This window comes from Gossypium hirsutum, chromosome A09 (genome assembly GCF_007990345.1).
Source record: "Gossypium hirsutum isolate 1008001.06 chromosome A09, Gossypium_hirsutum_v2.1, whole genome shotgun sequence".
Classification (NCBI taxonomy): domain Eukaryota; kingdom Viridiplantae; phylum Streptophyta; class Magnoliopsida; order Malvales; family Malvaceae; genus Gossypium; species Gossypium hirsutum.
Window position 1 is genome coordinate 75,444,456 of NC_053432.1, and position 12,053 is coordinate 75,456,508.

The following is a 12,053-nucleotide window of genomic DNA, read 5'->3' on the forward strand; positions in this document are numbered from 1 at the left end:
TGTATTAATCTTGAGATGGCTAATTTTTTTTTTGTGAGCATAACTTTCATATTGTGTCTCTCATTATTCACGATCAAATTATTTTACCCACTTTCACATTTAGTTATAACCTTTTTCATAACTTCATTTAGTGATATACAAATAGGAGATCTAACATCTCAATTGAGGAGATCTAACATCTCAATTGAGGACTATGGATGTTTTACTAAACTCAAACATTTTAAATTGTCTTTGCAACTATTTTGAATTATTTCATAGCTATTTGATCAAGATCAAAACATAAAATGAGTCTCCAAGAATTTAAAACAACTAAAAACACAATCTTTAAAGAAACAAGGGGTAAGAAAATAACTAAATTGTCATTCGAATAGCTATTCCTATCATCCAAATAGCAAGTTGGCATATATGAAAAATTCAAGACAGACTGCCTCCCATCCTGATGGACAAGCTTAGCAAGTTGGCATATATGAAAAATTCAAGACAGACTGCCTCCCATCCTGATGGACAAGCTAAGTTGGCGATGACGAAGGGTTTAAGGTGAGTTTCTGTACTCCACTTGGGTGTTTGTTGTTGATGTCTTGGATTGTTTTGCTCGTGTGTCTGTTATGAGTTCAATTCGAATCTCATATATGAGAAATGTCCAAAATGACCTTATATGGTAAAATTATTATTTTACCTTTCTTTTTTTGCCTCTAAGCACAATTTCTCCACAATAAATAGGTACTTATCAAACTCAAATTTCATAATTCACATTCAATTCTTAATAATAGTCATTGGATGGTGAAAATTACTCATATGTCCTTTTGGGTAAAAATGAGAAAACGAGCTAGATAGAGAATTTTTATGGAAGTAAACAATAGAAATCAGTGAAAAGAATTGTGCATGTGAAAATTTGGTAAAAAGGACCAAATTATAATTTCTAAAAAGTTGAAAGATTAAAATGAAATTTTAACCAAAAAGAGAAAATATGAGTTATTACCGATTAATTGGCATGGTAATGACTTGAAATGTCTATTGGTGTGATAAACATCACTTTTGGACCAAATTGGAAAAGATGTGAAAATACATAGATTATATTTCACTATGTTCGATCTTGGAACAGTACTAGTGTCTTACAGAAAATATTGGTGTTACGAGAGCTCCAACAATAGTGCAGTAGTATTCAGTGGTCTAACTTCCACAGAGCAATATCAATGGTAATACCACGTTCATGCTCTGCCTTAAGCTTGCCAAGCACCCATGCATACTTGAAGGGCCTTTTGTTCATCTCAGTAGCTTCTTTCTCAAACCTCTCAATCGCACGCTTGTAGATGCCTCCAAGCTTGTAGATCAAATGACCAAAGGTGGTGGATTTCCCGAGTCGACATGATTAATGACTACAATGTTGGTGCGAGTTTTCTCTTCACCCATTTTAAAACTTGAGAGAGAAGCTGAAAATGAACATGAAACATATTTGTAAAACATATCATAACTCAAATAAACTTAACATTATAAGACATACTAAAATATAATAAATCTAACTGTTATAAGAAAAAGTAAATCTAACAACGCATTGTAGAAGGGTAAAATGATTATACTTAATTTAGAAAAAGGAAATAATCCAAAGCTTCCATATTCACAAAATAAAACAGAACTCAAATATTTTTAACAGCATAAGAATTTTACATACTAAAACACAGTAAATCTATCTTTCATAAGTGCAATTCTAGAAACGTAAATTGGTTAAACTGAATTTAGAGAAAGGAAACTATCTGAAACTTAAAAAAAAAAAAATCAAAAGATTCAACATCAATAATAAGTCGCAGTTGTCCTCCACAAACATGGAGTTCTTTCCACTTAACTTACAACCACTAGATCTAGAAATACCATTTTGATTATTTTTGTCAATAAATTTCTCCTGGGCTATATTTACTTCATTAGATCTTTTATCTCCGAACTATATTTTAGGAAAATATATTTTAGAATTCTAAAATTAAAAAAATAAACAAAAATAGATGCACTAAATCTAAAACGCATGTATTAAAACAAAAAGAAAAGGGAAAAAAATCAAATCCAATACTACACAAAAGGAATTATGGAATAAAATCATTATTATTTAAATATAAGCTAATCAAATGGAAGGAATCAACATAAATTCATGTAAACTATAACTAAATAAAATAAAATAAAAGAAGGAATATTTTGGCTAGGAAACATGAAAATCTAAATTTCCTTCTAGCTAAAACAACAAATCAAAGAAAATAATGATTCATATAAAAGATTGATACCTGTAAGTTATAAAATGCATTATTTGAGATTCGCTATACCTCAAAGCTCCCTTCATCGGAGTAGAAGGGAGCGTAAAGAGGAAACAAAAGAGAAAAATAATATCTACCTACTTTAGCTTAAGTAGCCACGGTCTTGACCTTGTTTTAACTAGGATTTCTATTTTAACCGTTGGATTAAAGATAATTAAATGACCGACACTCGAATCTTAATTCAACCATTAAAGGTTTTTCAATATTTTTGCTTGAATTTGACTACAATACCCTTAATATTTTTGTAAAATAACATGAGGTTCCTTAAACGATTTAGCTACCAATTTTGCCCTTTATTATTTTTCTATTTTGTACTATGCTATTTCTTTCTTTTTTGTTTGGGGGGGGGGGACTTGCCAATTTTCACTTAATAGGTAGACAATAAAAAAAAGGGTTACGACAACATAAGGATATACCAATAGATGCAACCACTCTAGTCCAGTTGTTGTTTTTTTTTTTGTTACATATTTCTATCTCCTTGTGTTTCCATTACCGTATCAAAGTTTTGCACTAAGTTCCATACATTAGTTAAGTTGATTTAAGTCGTCAAATTCACTTTTGATCTTTCACTAATAATATTGGTCCTAGATTTCTCTTTATTGAAAACTTTTATTCTCCTTATTCCTCCATTATGAGAAATGTTAGAAGGATGAGTAGAATCTTTGTTTGAATTTATGATTGTGGTTGAAATTCTTCTACAAACACGTATTACATTATCCATTATGTCTTTGATAATGGATGCACAACCATAATAACGCATGTCACTTCTCCTTGTTAATTTGAAGATCAGTTCTCATCTATCGTCAACACTGTCCCATGTTTGTAGATGGACTTTAGGTTATCATTCTTCCTTATTTTTCCTGATTAATTTTGAACACTAAACTAACATTTTTTTTTATCGTTTCAATTTGAAATGAATTATTTTCTTGAATTTACTTTACTATTTCACATGGGTAGATTTTAATTGGTTTGGTTCCATTTTGTTCTTAAAGCTTAATTTTTTTTACAAAACAATCTCTTTTTATTTGGTTTTTTTTTAAAGAAAAAAAAACTTGTTTGGTTACTATTTCAGATACTTTAAGTGGTTTGGTTCCATTATTTATCTAACTGAATTGGAATCAAAGAATTAATGGCAGACAAGTGAAAAAGTTTGATTCTTAAGTGAATCATGCATATAATATTGAAAGCTCAAGATTGCACCGGTTTGCAGTGTGTGTATCTTGTATATTATATAATGGGAAAGGATTGTATGAAATAGTGACGCTACTTCATCTGTATCCCTTTCCAATAGTTTTATACCACATCATTACTCTTATCCTGAATTTCAGGATTTTATCCTCAGACTCCAAGAATATGCGAATTTAATGGATCATGTCTTCGGGGTTTACCCTTATCCATGATCTGTGGTGTTTATTGAAGCACCCACTAGAAAAAAATGCTCCTCAGAGGCAAATGAATATTAGAGATGATGAAAAATTGTTTACAACTCCCTTTATGAATCATAAGATTAAGTGTGGGTGGGCTTCTGCTTCAGAAATATATGGGAATGGGACAATTTGGCACGGCCGGCATCGAAATAAGCTTCCATTACCATTAATCATCTTTAAACCTTTTCCTTTTCCCCTTGTAAGAACACCGTTTGTGCATAGTCTACCCACAACTTTTTCTTTTGCTATTTCTAAAAAGATATGCTTAAATTCAATGCAAGCAATGCCAAATGCAAACTTAACTCAAACTTAACGACATCAAATGCTTAAAACTCGATTGGCTGTTCCAGTTTTAGTCAAAACATCAAAGTTTCATGATCAAAATCTGGTTGAAATTTAACTCTTATCGGAATAAAAGACCCCAATGTTTCAAGATTCTCTATGAGGGTGACAACTAGACTTCTCTAAGGTTGGGTTAAGTTTTGTGTCTAAACTCAAATGTTGGTTGAAAATTTGAGACGGTTTTCACAATTCATTTTAAAGTTTATGATATGTTTTTTTTTATATTAGGTAAATTATATTGTATAAAATTTACATTTATACTATTATTTAAGTCATTGATTGATTTAGTATTACAAATCAACCGAACACCAATTCGATTAGAGTAATTAGAAAATATCCTTCTATAATTGAAATAAATTAAATTATTTGAGAGTATTTTAATTTTTTTATTTTAACAAAATCCAATAAAAATAAAAATATACATGTGTTGAAAATTGAACTCGTGTCAATTAAATAGGTAAAATCTTAAATTTACCACTTAAGAAAAGTTTCATTTCAATCTGTTTTATACATTTTTATTTTAATATGCACAATTTATTATCTCCATTAGTTGTATATATTAATAATATTTTTGATTGAGTGCATTTAGTATTGTTAATCTGATAGATTTATGTGTTATAATTTTGTTTTACTCACAATTTAATCTATTTATTTAATATTGTACATAGTTCATGTGTTATTATGATTAATTTGTTTCAAACCATAAGCTTCATTATTTATTATATGTTATATTTAAACACACATATGTGTTTTAATCCCATAGTTTTCACATGCATAAGCATGTGATAAGATTTCTAGTATACTTAATGTGGATATTAAGTCGTTTATGTTTAAAATTTTAATCGAATATATAATATATATAATTGTAGTAAAAGATATATATAATTAATAATTAATTAAATTTTTTGAAATAAAAAATAATATGGACAAAGCCTAAATAAGTTTGAGTTAGTCATTTTATAAATATTAATATATTTAGATTAGACTTGTTTAAAAGTCGGGCTACCCACCCAAGATCTTAAAGCCTATTTAAAACTTAAAAAGGTTTGGATAAAAAGTATGACACTCAAAATATGGGTTTAGTCAAAAAAAGATCTCATTTAGAATATGAGTTAAGCATTGAATAGAAGTTTTCAAACCCGAACTTGGCTCGATTTAGATAAATATTTAATATTTTATTTTATATAATAATTTTTTATATATTGAATATTTATCCTAATGTAATTAATACTTAACTCAAATATCATAGTTTTAATAATTTTATGATATGAATTGATACTTTGAAACATTATAAGCTAAAGGTAAAATGTATATATTGACTTGTATAGAGCGGTGATTAAAGCTCTTATTAAACATTCGTCTAATACGGGTTCAAACCTTGTCATCTTATCCTTAACTCCTAATATGGTAAAAAAAAAAAGAAATAATGACAAATTTAGTCATTAACATTTACACATTTGATTAATTTGACTTTTTTTTCCCTAAATTTAGCTATCAACCATTTAAAAAGAGTCCATATTTTATAATTTTTTTTATAAAATTTGTACTTTTATGCTAATTTTTATAATTTTATTTTATTTTTTGAATTTTTTTTTATAGTTGTAAGTTATCAAGTTACACAAATATATTTACGTACTTATTTTTATATTTATTCCACGATTTAATCAACTTCCTAAACATGTTAGTATGGGAAAAGTAAAAGTATCTAAAGGTACTTACCTCTTGTTTGCTTGAAATTCCATCATACATCATGTCATCATTTTCTCATACAGAAAAAATGATCACATATTAACACCTAAGCTTTCCAAGCTTTCACATAGCATCCACAGTCGAATATTAAGCTAGGAGAGATGAAAAGCACCATTACTTACCGCATTGAAATTTTCTTTCTCTAGCTTTAACTGTATTTGTGGAAAACAGAGGACTTGAAGGTGTTTTAAAGCTTGAAAACATGTTCTTAACAAAAGATCAAATATAGGGGTTGAGATCTTGTGAAATGTTGAATGGAAAGTCAAGAAAAATGGAAAGAAGAGAAACCCTTACGGAGGGGAGGGTGGAACTACTTAGAAGGTTGGTGGGGATGGCTTTTTCCAATTAAAACAGTTAAATAAAATACCCAAAAGTTCAACTAAAATTCCTAATATGTGGTCCACATATCTCACTGTTTTATTCATATCCAATTATCTAAGTTTACTCCATAAAACAAATATCTCATTAAAATAATATTCACAATATAAAATTATTGAGAAAGGACCTTATATGGTAAAATTACCATTTCACCTTCTTCTTCTTTTTTGCCTCTAAGCACAATTTTTCCACAACAAATAGTTGTTTATCAAACTCAAATGTTATTCACATTCAATTCTCGACAATAGTCTACGGATGGTAAAAATTACTCATATATCATTTTCTCGATAAAAATGGGTAAACGAGCTAGATAGAGATTATTATTTTTATATAAAAGATAGAAATCAATGAAAAGAATTGTGCATGTGAAAATTTGGTAAAAATGATTAAATTATAATTTTTAAAAAATTGAAAGACTAAAATATAATTTTAACCAAAAAGAGAAATATGAGTTATTACCGATTAGCATGGTAATGACTTGAAATATCTATTGTGCGATGAAAATCACTTTTAGACCAAATCGAAAAAGATGTGAAAGTACATGGACTAAATTTTAGTATGTTAGATCTCAGAACAATACCAGTGTCTTATCAAAACTATTGGTGTTACAGGAGCTACAATAATAGTGCAGCAGTATTTGTGGTCTAACTTTCATATAGCAATATCAATGGTAATACCACGTTCACGCTCTGCCTTAAGCTTGCCAAGCGCCTATGCATACTTGAAAGATCTTTTGTTCATCTCAACAACTTCTTTCTCAAACCTCTCAATCACAAGCTTGTAAATGCCACCAAGCTTGTAGATCAAATGAACAACGGTGGTGGATTTCCCAAAGTCAACATGATTGATGACCACAACGTTGATGTGAGTTTTGTCTTTACCATTTGTAAAACTCTAGAAAGAAGCTGAAAATTAACATAAAATATATTCATAAAACAAATCAGAACCCAAATAAATTTAATGTTATAAGACATACTAAAATATAGTAAATCCGTTTGTTATAAGAAAAAATAAAACTAACATGCAATTCTAGAAAGGTAAATTGGTTAAACTTAATTTTGAGAAAGGAAACAATCTGAAGCTTAAAAAAATCTTTCCATTATTTTTGCCAGCAAATTTCTTTTGGGCTATATTTGCTTCATTAGATATATTATCACCGACCTATTTTTTAGGAAAATATATTTTAAAATTCTAAAATTAAAAAAAAACAAAAATAGATGCACTATATCTAAAACACATGTAAAAAAAATTAAATCCAATCCAATACTACGCAAAAATAATGGAATGAAATCATTATTATTTAAATAGAAATGAAACAAATAGAAGGGGTTAAAATAAATTCATATAAACCATAACCAAATAATAATAAAAAAATTAATATTTTAGCTAGGAAAATATGAAGACCAAATCAACAAATCAAAGAAAATAATGATTCATGTAAAAGATTGATACCTGTAAGTTATAAAATGCACTATTTAAAATTTGCTTGACTTCAAAGCTCCCTTCATCAAAGTAGAAGGGAGCGTAAAGAGGAAGCAAAAGAGGAAGAGAATAGTCGCTTGCTTTAGCTTAAGTAGTCACGATCTTGACCTTGCTTTAACTAGGGTTTCTATCTTAACCGTTGGATTAAAGACAATCCAATGATTGACACTCGAATCTCAATTTGACCGTTAAAGGTTTTTAATATTTTTGCTTGAACTTGACTACAACACCCTTAACATTTTTGTAAAATGACTTGATGCTCCTTAAACTATTTAGCTACCAAATTTGCCCTTTGTTATTTATCTATTTTGCACTTTACTATTTATTTTCTTTCTTTTTGGGGGGGGGGGGAGGGGAGGAGAGGCTTGCCAATTTTTACAAAGTAGGTAGACAATAAAAAAGGGTTACGAATAACATAATGATATATTAATAGATGCAATCGTTTTAGTCCAGCTGTTTGTTTTTTGTTGCATACTTTTATCTCATTGTTTTGCTATCACCATATCAAAGTTTAGCCTTAAGTTCCATACGTTATCATCAAATTCATTTTTTATCTTTCACTAATAATATTAGTCCTAGATTTCTCTTTATTGAAAACTTTGAGTCTTCTTATTCCTAATACCAACATTATAAAAAAAGATTAGAAAGATGAGTAGAATCTTTACTTGAATTTGTGATTGGGCTAAAATACTCTACAAACATGTATTACATGATCCATTATGAATGTACAATTATAATAACACATGTCACTACTCCTTATTAATTTAAAGGTAAACTTTTATCTATCCTCAATATGTGTTTGTAGATGGACTTCAAGTTATGAATCTCCCTCATTAATAATCTCAAAAACTGCACCCATAGAGCAAAACCAGCTTTTAAAATGATTGGTGTGAATATATTTATTCAACAGATTAATATTTGTTTACTAATGCAGGCCTTGAATGGTGTGCATAAATTAGAAATACTAGCTATACAAAGAAGCATGAGTTACGGAGCCCAACTTCAATAGTGTGCTAAGTATCAGTGGTGTATATATAATAAGCACCCCAGATTTAAAATTCACTGTATGGGAAAACAAAAACAAAAATAAAAATAAAAAAATAAGTAGAAAAAGTATGAGCAGGTGAGGCTTAAAAATCAATATTTTACTTTGGATCAGACTTGTCGGGCCTGAAGAATGACAAAAACATATTATTATTTTAAATTCAAATGGAATCCCATTTAATGAGTAGTTATAATTTAAATTAGATAATTATGAATAAGATAGAAAAAATTTCAACAAGCTAGATACTGATTTGTCTAAACTTGAAACTAATGATAATCAGCCAACAACACATTTGAAATAAACTTTCAATATTATATTGAACAATGATAATTTATAGGGATATTCATGAAATTTCTTACATAATTTAAAAGTGAACCCTGATTTTTAGTTCAAACTTGGGAGATATACAAATGGGAATCTGTGGAAAGTGAAGTCTCCTTTGGATTCTTTATCTTGTTTTATGTGATATAGATGTTTCTTTAGGATGATACTGTTTGGTAAGGCATGTTTGATTGGTGTTTCTCTCATTTAGGTTAACCTGCCTTTTTTCTTCCAACCAATGGCAACGTAATCATTGTCTTAAAACTCTTAAGACTTATCAAGTTGATGCAATTTATAGTTAGTGTAGAGTTGCCGATTTTGGGATCAAAATCATCACTCACTATAGCATTCCTTTAAGAAAACTGTAGCAGAGTGTTTTCACACCCGTTTTCTATAAATAGAATCAAGTTGTCTTATTATCAAACATTCACTCTCAAAATCAAATATGGGAAATTATTTGTGTAAAGATGAAGCGTTTGTAAGATAGGAAATGGCTACTCCTTTGATTCCCCCTGAAATTGCTGATTTGAGAGGAAAATGATACATTACATTATTGTATCGGCACTAACAAAAAGTGATGCCAAAAAATGGAAAGGGAAGCTGTATTTTATATATATACAATGAATTTGAAGGGCCCAAGGCCACAACTTAACTTCAATGGAAAGGTAAGCAATCTTTTTTAATGGCTTTGGGTGGTGTGGAGAAGGAGAAAGAGAGCATGTGTTTGCCATTGATTATTGTTGATAATTTACCACCATGGGTAATGTGTAAAATTTCCATGTATTTGTGGGTTAAGACTTGGGATGACAACAGTTCTATTCAATCATTAAATTTTCCTTATAACATTATGTGGATCTAAATTATTAATTAACTTTTTTTATTAAGATAATCTTTAAAAAAGTTACTTTTAGGACCCTCTTCCAATAAGAATGTTATGCTGCTTCATATTCTTTTGAAAATTTCTTAATTAATATGATTTTTTAAACTTAATTATTTTTTTATGTAATGTAATTAAATAATTAATTATAAAGCAAAAGTAAAAAAATTGAGATAAAAAATTATATAGCTTACAGGTGTGATACATTATTGTAAAGAAAATATTTAAGTAAAAATCTTAGTGTTAATAGAGTGATATATGGTAAAAAAAATTCTCCAAAATTTACATAATTTTGGAAGAATGTTGAGAATGAGGCATGAATTAATTGCCTCCTATTCTCATTTTCTCTCTTTCTTTAGTAACAAAAGGAAAAGAAACCATTGAAAATGAATTTTGCTTTTCTTTTACCTCCTTTCTTGTTTTCTTTTTAATCTATATTATCACTCTTTTTATAAAACCATTCTGAATATGCTATTTTAAAATATTTTTATTACTTGTAACAAAATTATTATCTTATAAATAAGAATTTTTTTGTTAAAATATTTTTAATAATTGAATTACTTTATGAGTGAGTATTTTGTATACTCGCAGTAATTTTTTTTTATTCCACAACCAGCGTTAAAATTTAACATGTGTCTCTTTTTTAAAATTTTTATTTTTTAATAATTTATGATACTCTTATAAGATACTTATCAAACTCCTGGTTGGAGTCTAAAAACTCCCCTAATGATGTACCAAATATATTCTCTTATTTTATTAAATTTACATTAATAAAAAATAAAAAAATATATATTACTTTAATTTTAAATAGTAATTTTTAATATTTAATAATAAGTAATTCTATACTTCATATATAAAATTTTATAAGTAATACATTTATATAATCTAATATATTATAATTGTAATTATTACATATTATCTATGAACCGTTGTGGTTAAATTATTGATTATTAAACAAAATTAAAAAATAAAAATTTAATAGGGAAGAGTTTAATTTATAATTTATAAATTTTTATAATCTATATAATTGGTTTGATGATGAGTATAATTTTTTTTATTATAACTATATTTGAATTATTAAAATAATTAATATATATTAATTATGTTTATTAGTTATTGTTGGGATATAATATTGTTAGTTGCCTTAGACAATTTCTCTTGAATGGAAGTGCCTCACTACATTGGCCACTTTAGTTATAACTGCGATAAACTAAGTAAACAGAATAAATAAAGAACACATATGTTTGTTTATGCAGTTCGGTTTCCCTACGTTTGTGGAGCTTTGCTCAATGAGTAATTTTACTATCTTTAATTCACAATACAACAAATGAATCAAACTTTATCCTTCTCCAATTATAGAGATCTCACTCTTGTATCTAAAGACTAGAACACTTACTGTCGAAACCATTTTTTTTGGGATTTAAAAGATGGTGGATTGACTTTTTGGAAAAAGAGAAAATGGAGTCGCCACGACCCTTTTTTGAGGTGTAATCGGATCACCTTGAAATAGATCACTTTAATAAAACATTTGATTTATTAACATAATAATTTTAGGTCTACGAAAATTGAGAGAAAGGGTTCGGGAGTCGGTTACGCACGAGGAAGGGTTAGCGCCCCCGTAACGCCCAAAATTAGTACCAAACCGATTAAATAACTGTCCCTGTGTCTTAGATTTAAAATGTTTTTGAAATGAGATTTCTTTTTGATTACATTTGAATAACCCGAATTGGTCGTCAAAATCTTTTTGTTTCAGAGGAATATAGCACCACATCCAGCACGGTAGGATGTGATCCTTTATACCCACGGGAACACGATAGATTTCGACTTTCAAAATTCATGACTTGGGAATTACAAAAGGATGCTCTACTATTTAGTCCAACGAAAAAATCGAAACCCAGCACAGTTGGGCACGATTCCTCGAATTTCCAAACGTTGAGCATTGCCTTGCCTTAGAAACCACGAATGAAATTCCAAAGGGATATTCGATTATTTTGCGCAAAGGAGAAATTGTAACCCAACACGATAGGGCACAATTCCCCGAATTGCCAATTATCGAACACTTCATTCGTTTTAAAAAGTTTTTAGAAAACATGAACGAAATTCTAAAGAGACATTCGATTATTTTGGGCAAACGA

At 28.6% G+C, this 12,053-nt stretch overlaps 2 long non-coding RNA genes across 2 annotated transcripts; both read right to left on the reverse strand.

The window, feature by feature from the left end:
• Positions 1-998: 998 nt before the first annotated feature.
• On the reverse strand, positions 999-4,329 carry LOC107889622 (uncharacterized). Its single transcript, XR_001681797.2, has 2 exons — positions 2,268-4,329; positions 999-1,430 (listed from the first exon to the last, which is right to left on the reverse strand). It is a non-coding gene; the product is annotated as an uncharacterized lncRNA (long non-coding RNA).
• Positions 4,330-6,719: 2,390 nt separating this feature from the next.
• Positions 6,720-7,726, reverse strand: LOC107890346 (uncharacterized). The gene is made up of 2 exons (XR_001681927.1): positions 7,646-7,726; positions 6,720-7,098 (listed from the first exon to the last, which is right to left on the reverse strand). It is a non-coding gene; the product is annotated as an uncharacterized lncRNA (long non-coding RNA).
• Positions 7,727-12,053: the final 4,327 nt, after the last annotated feature.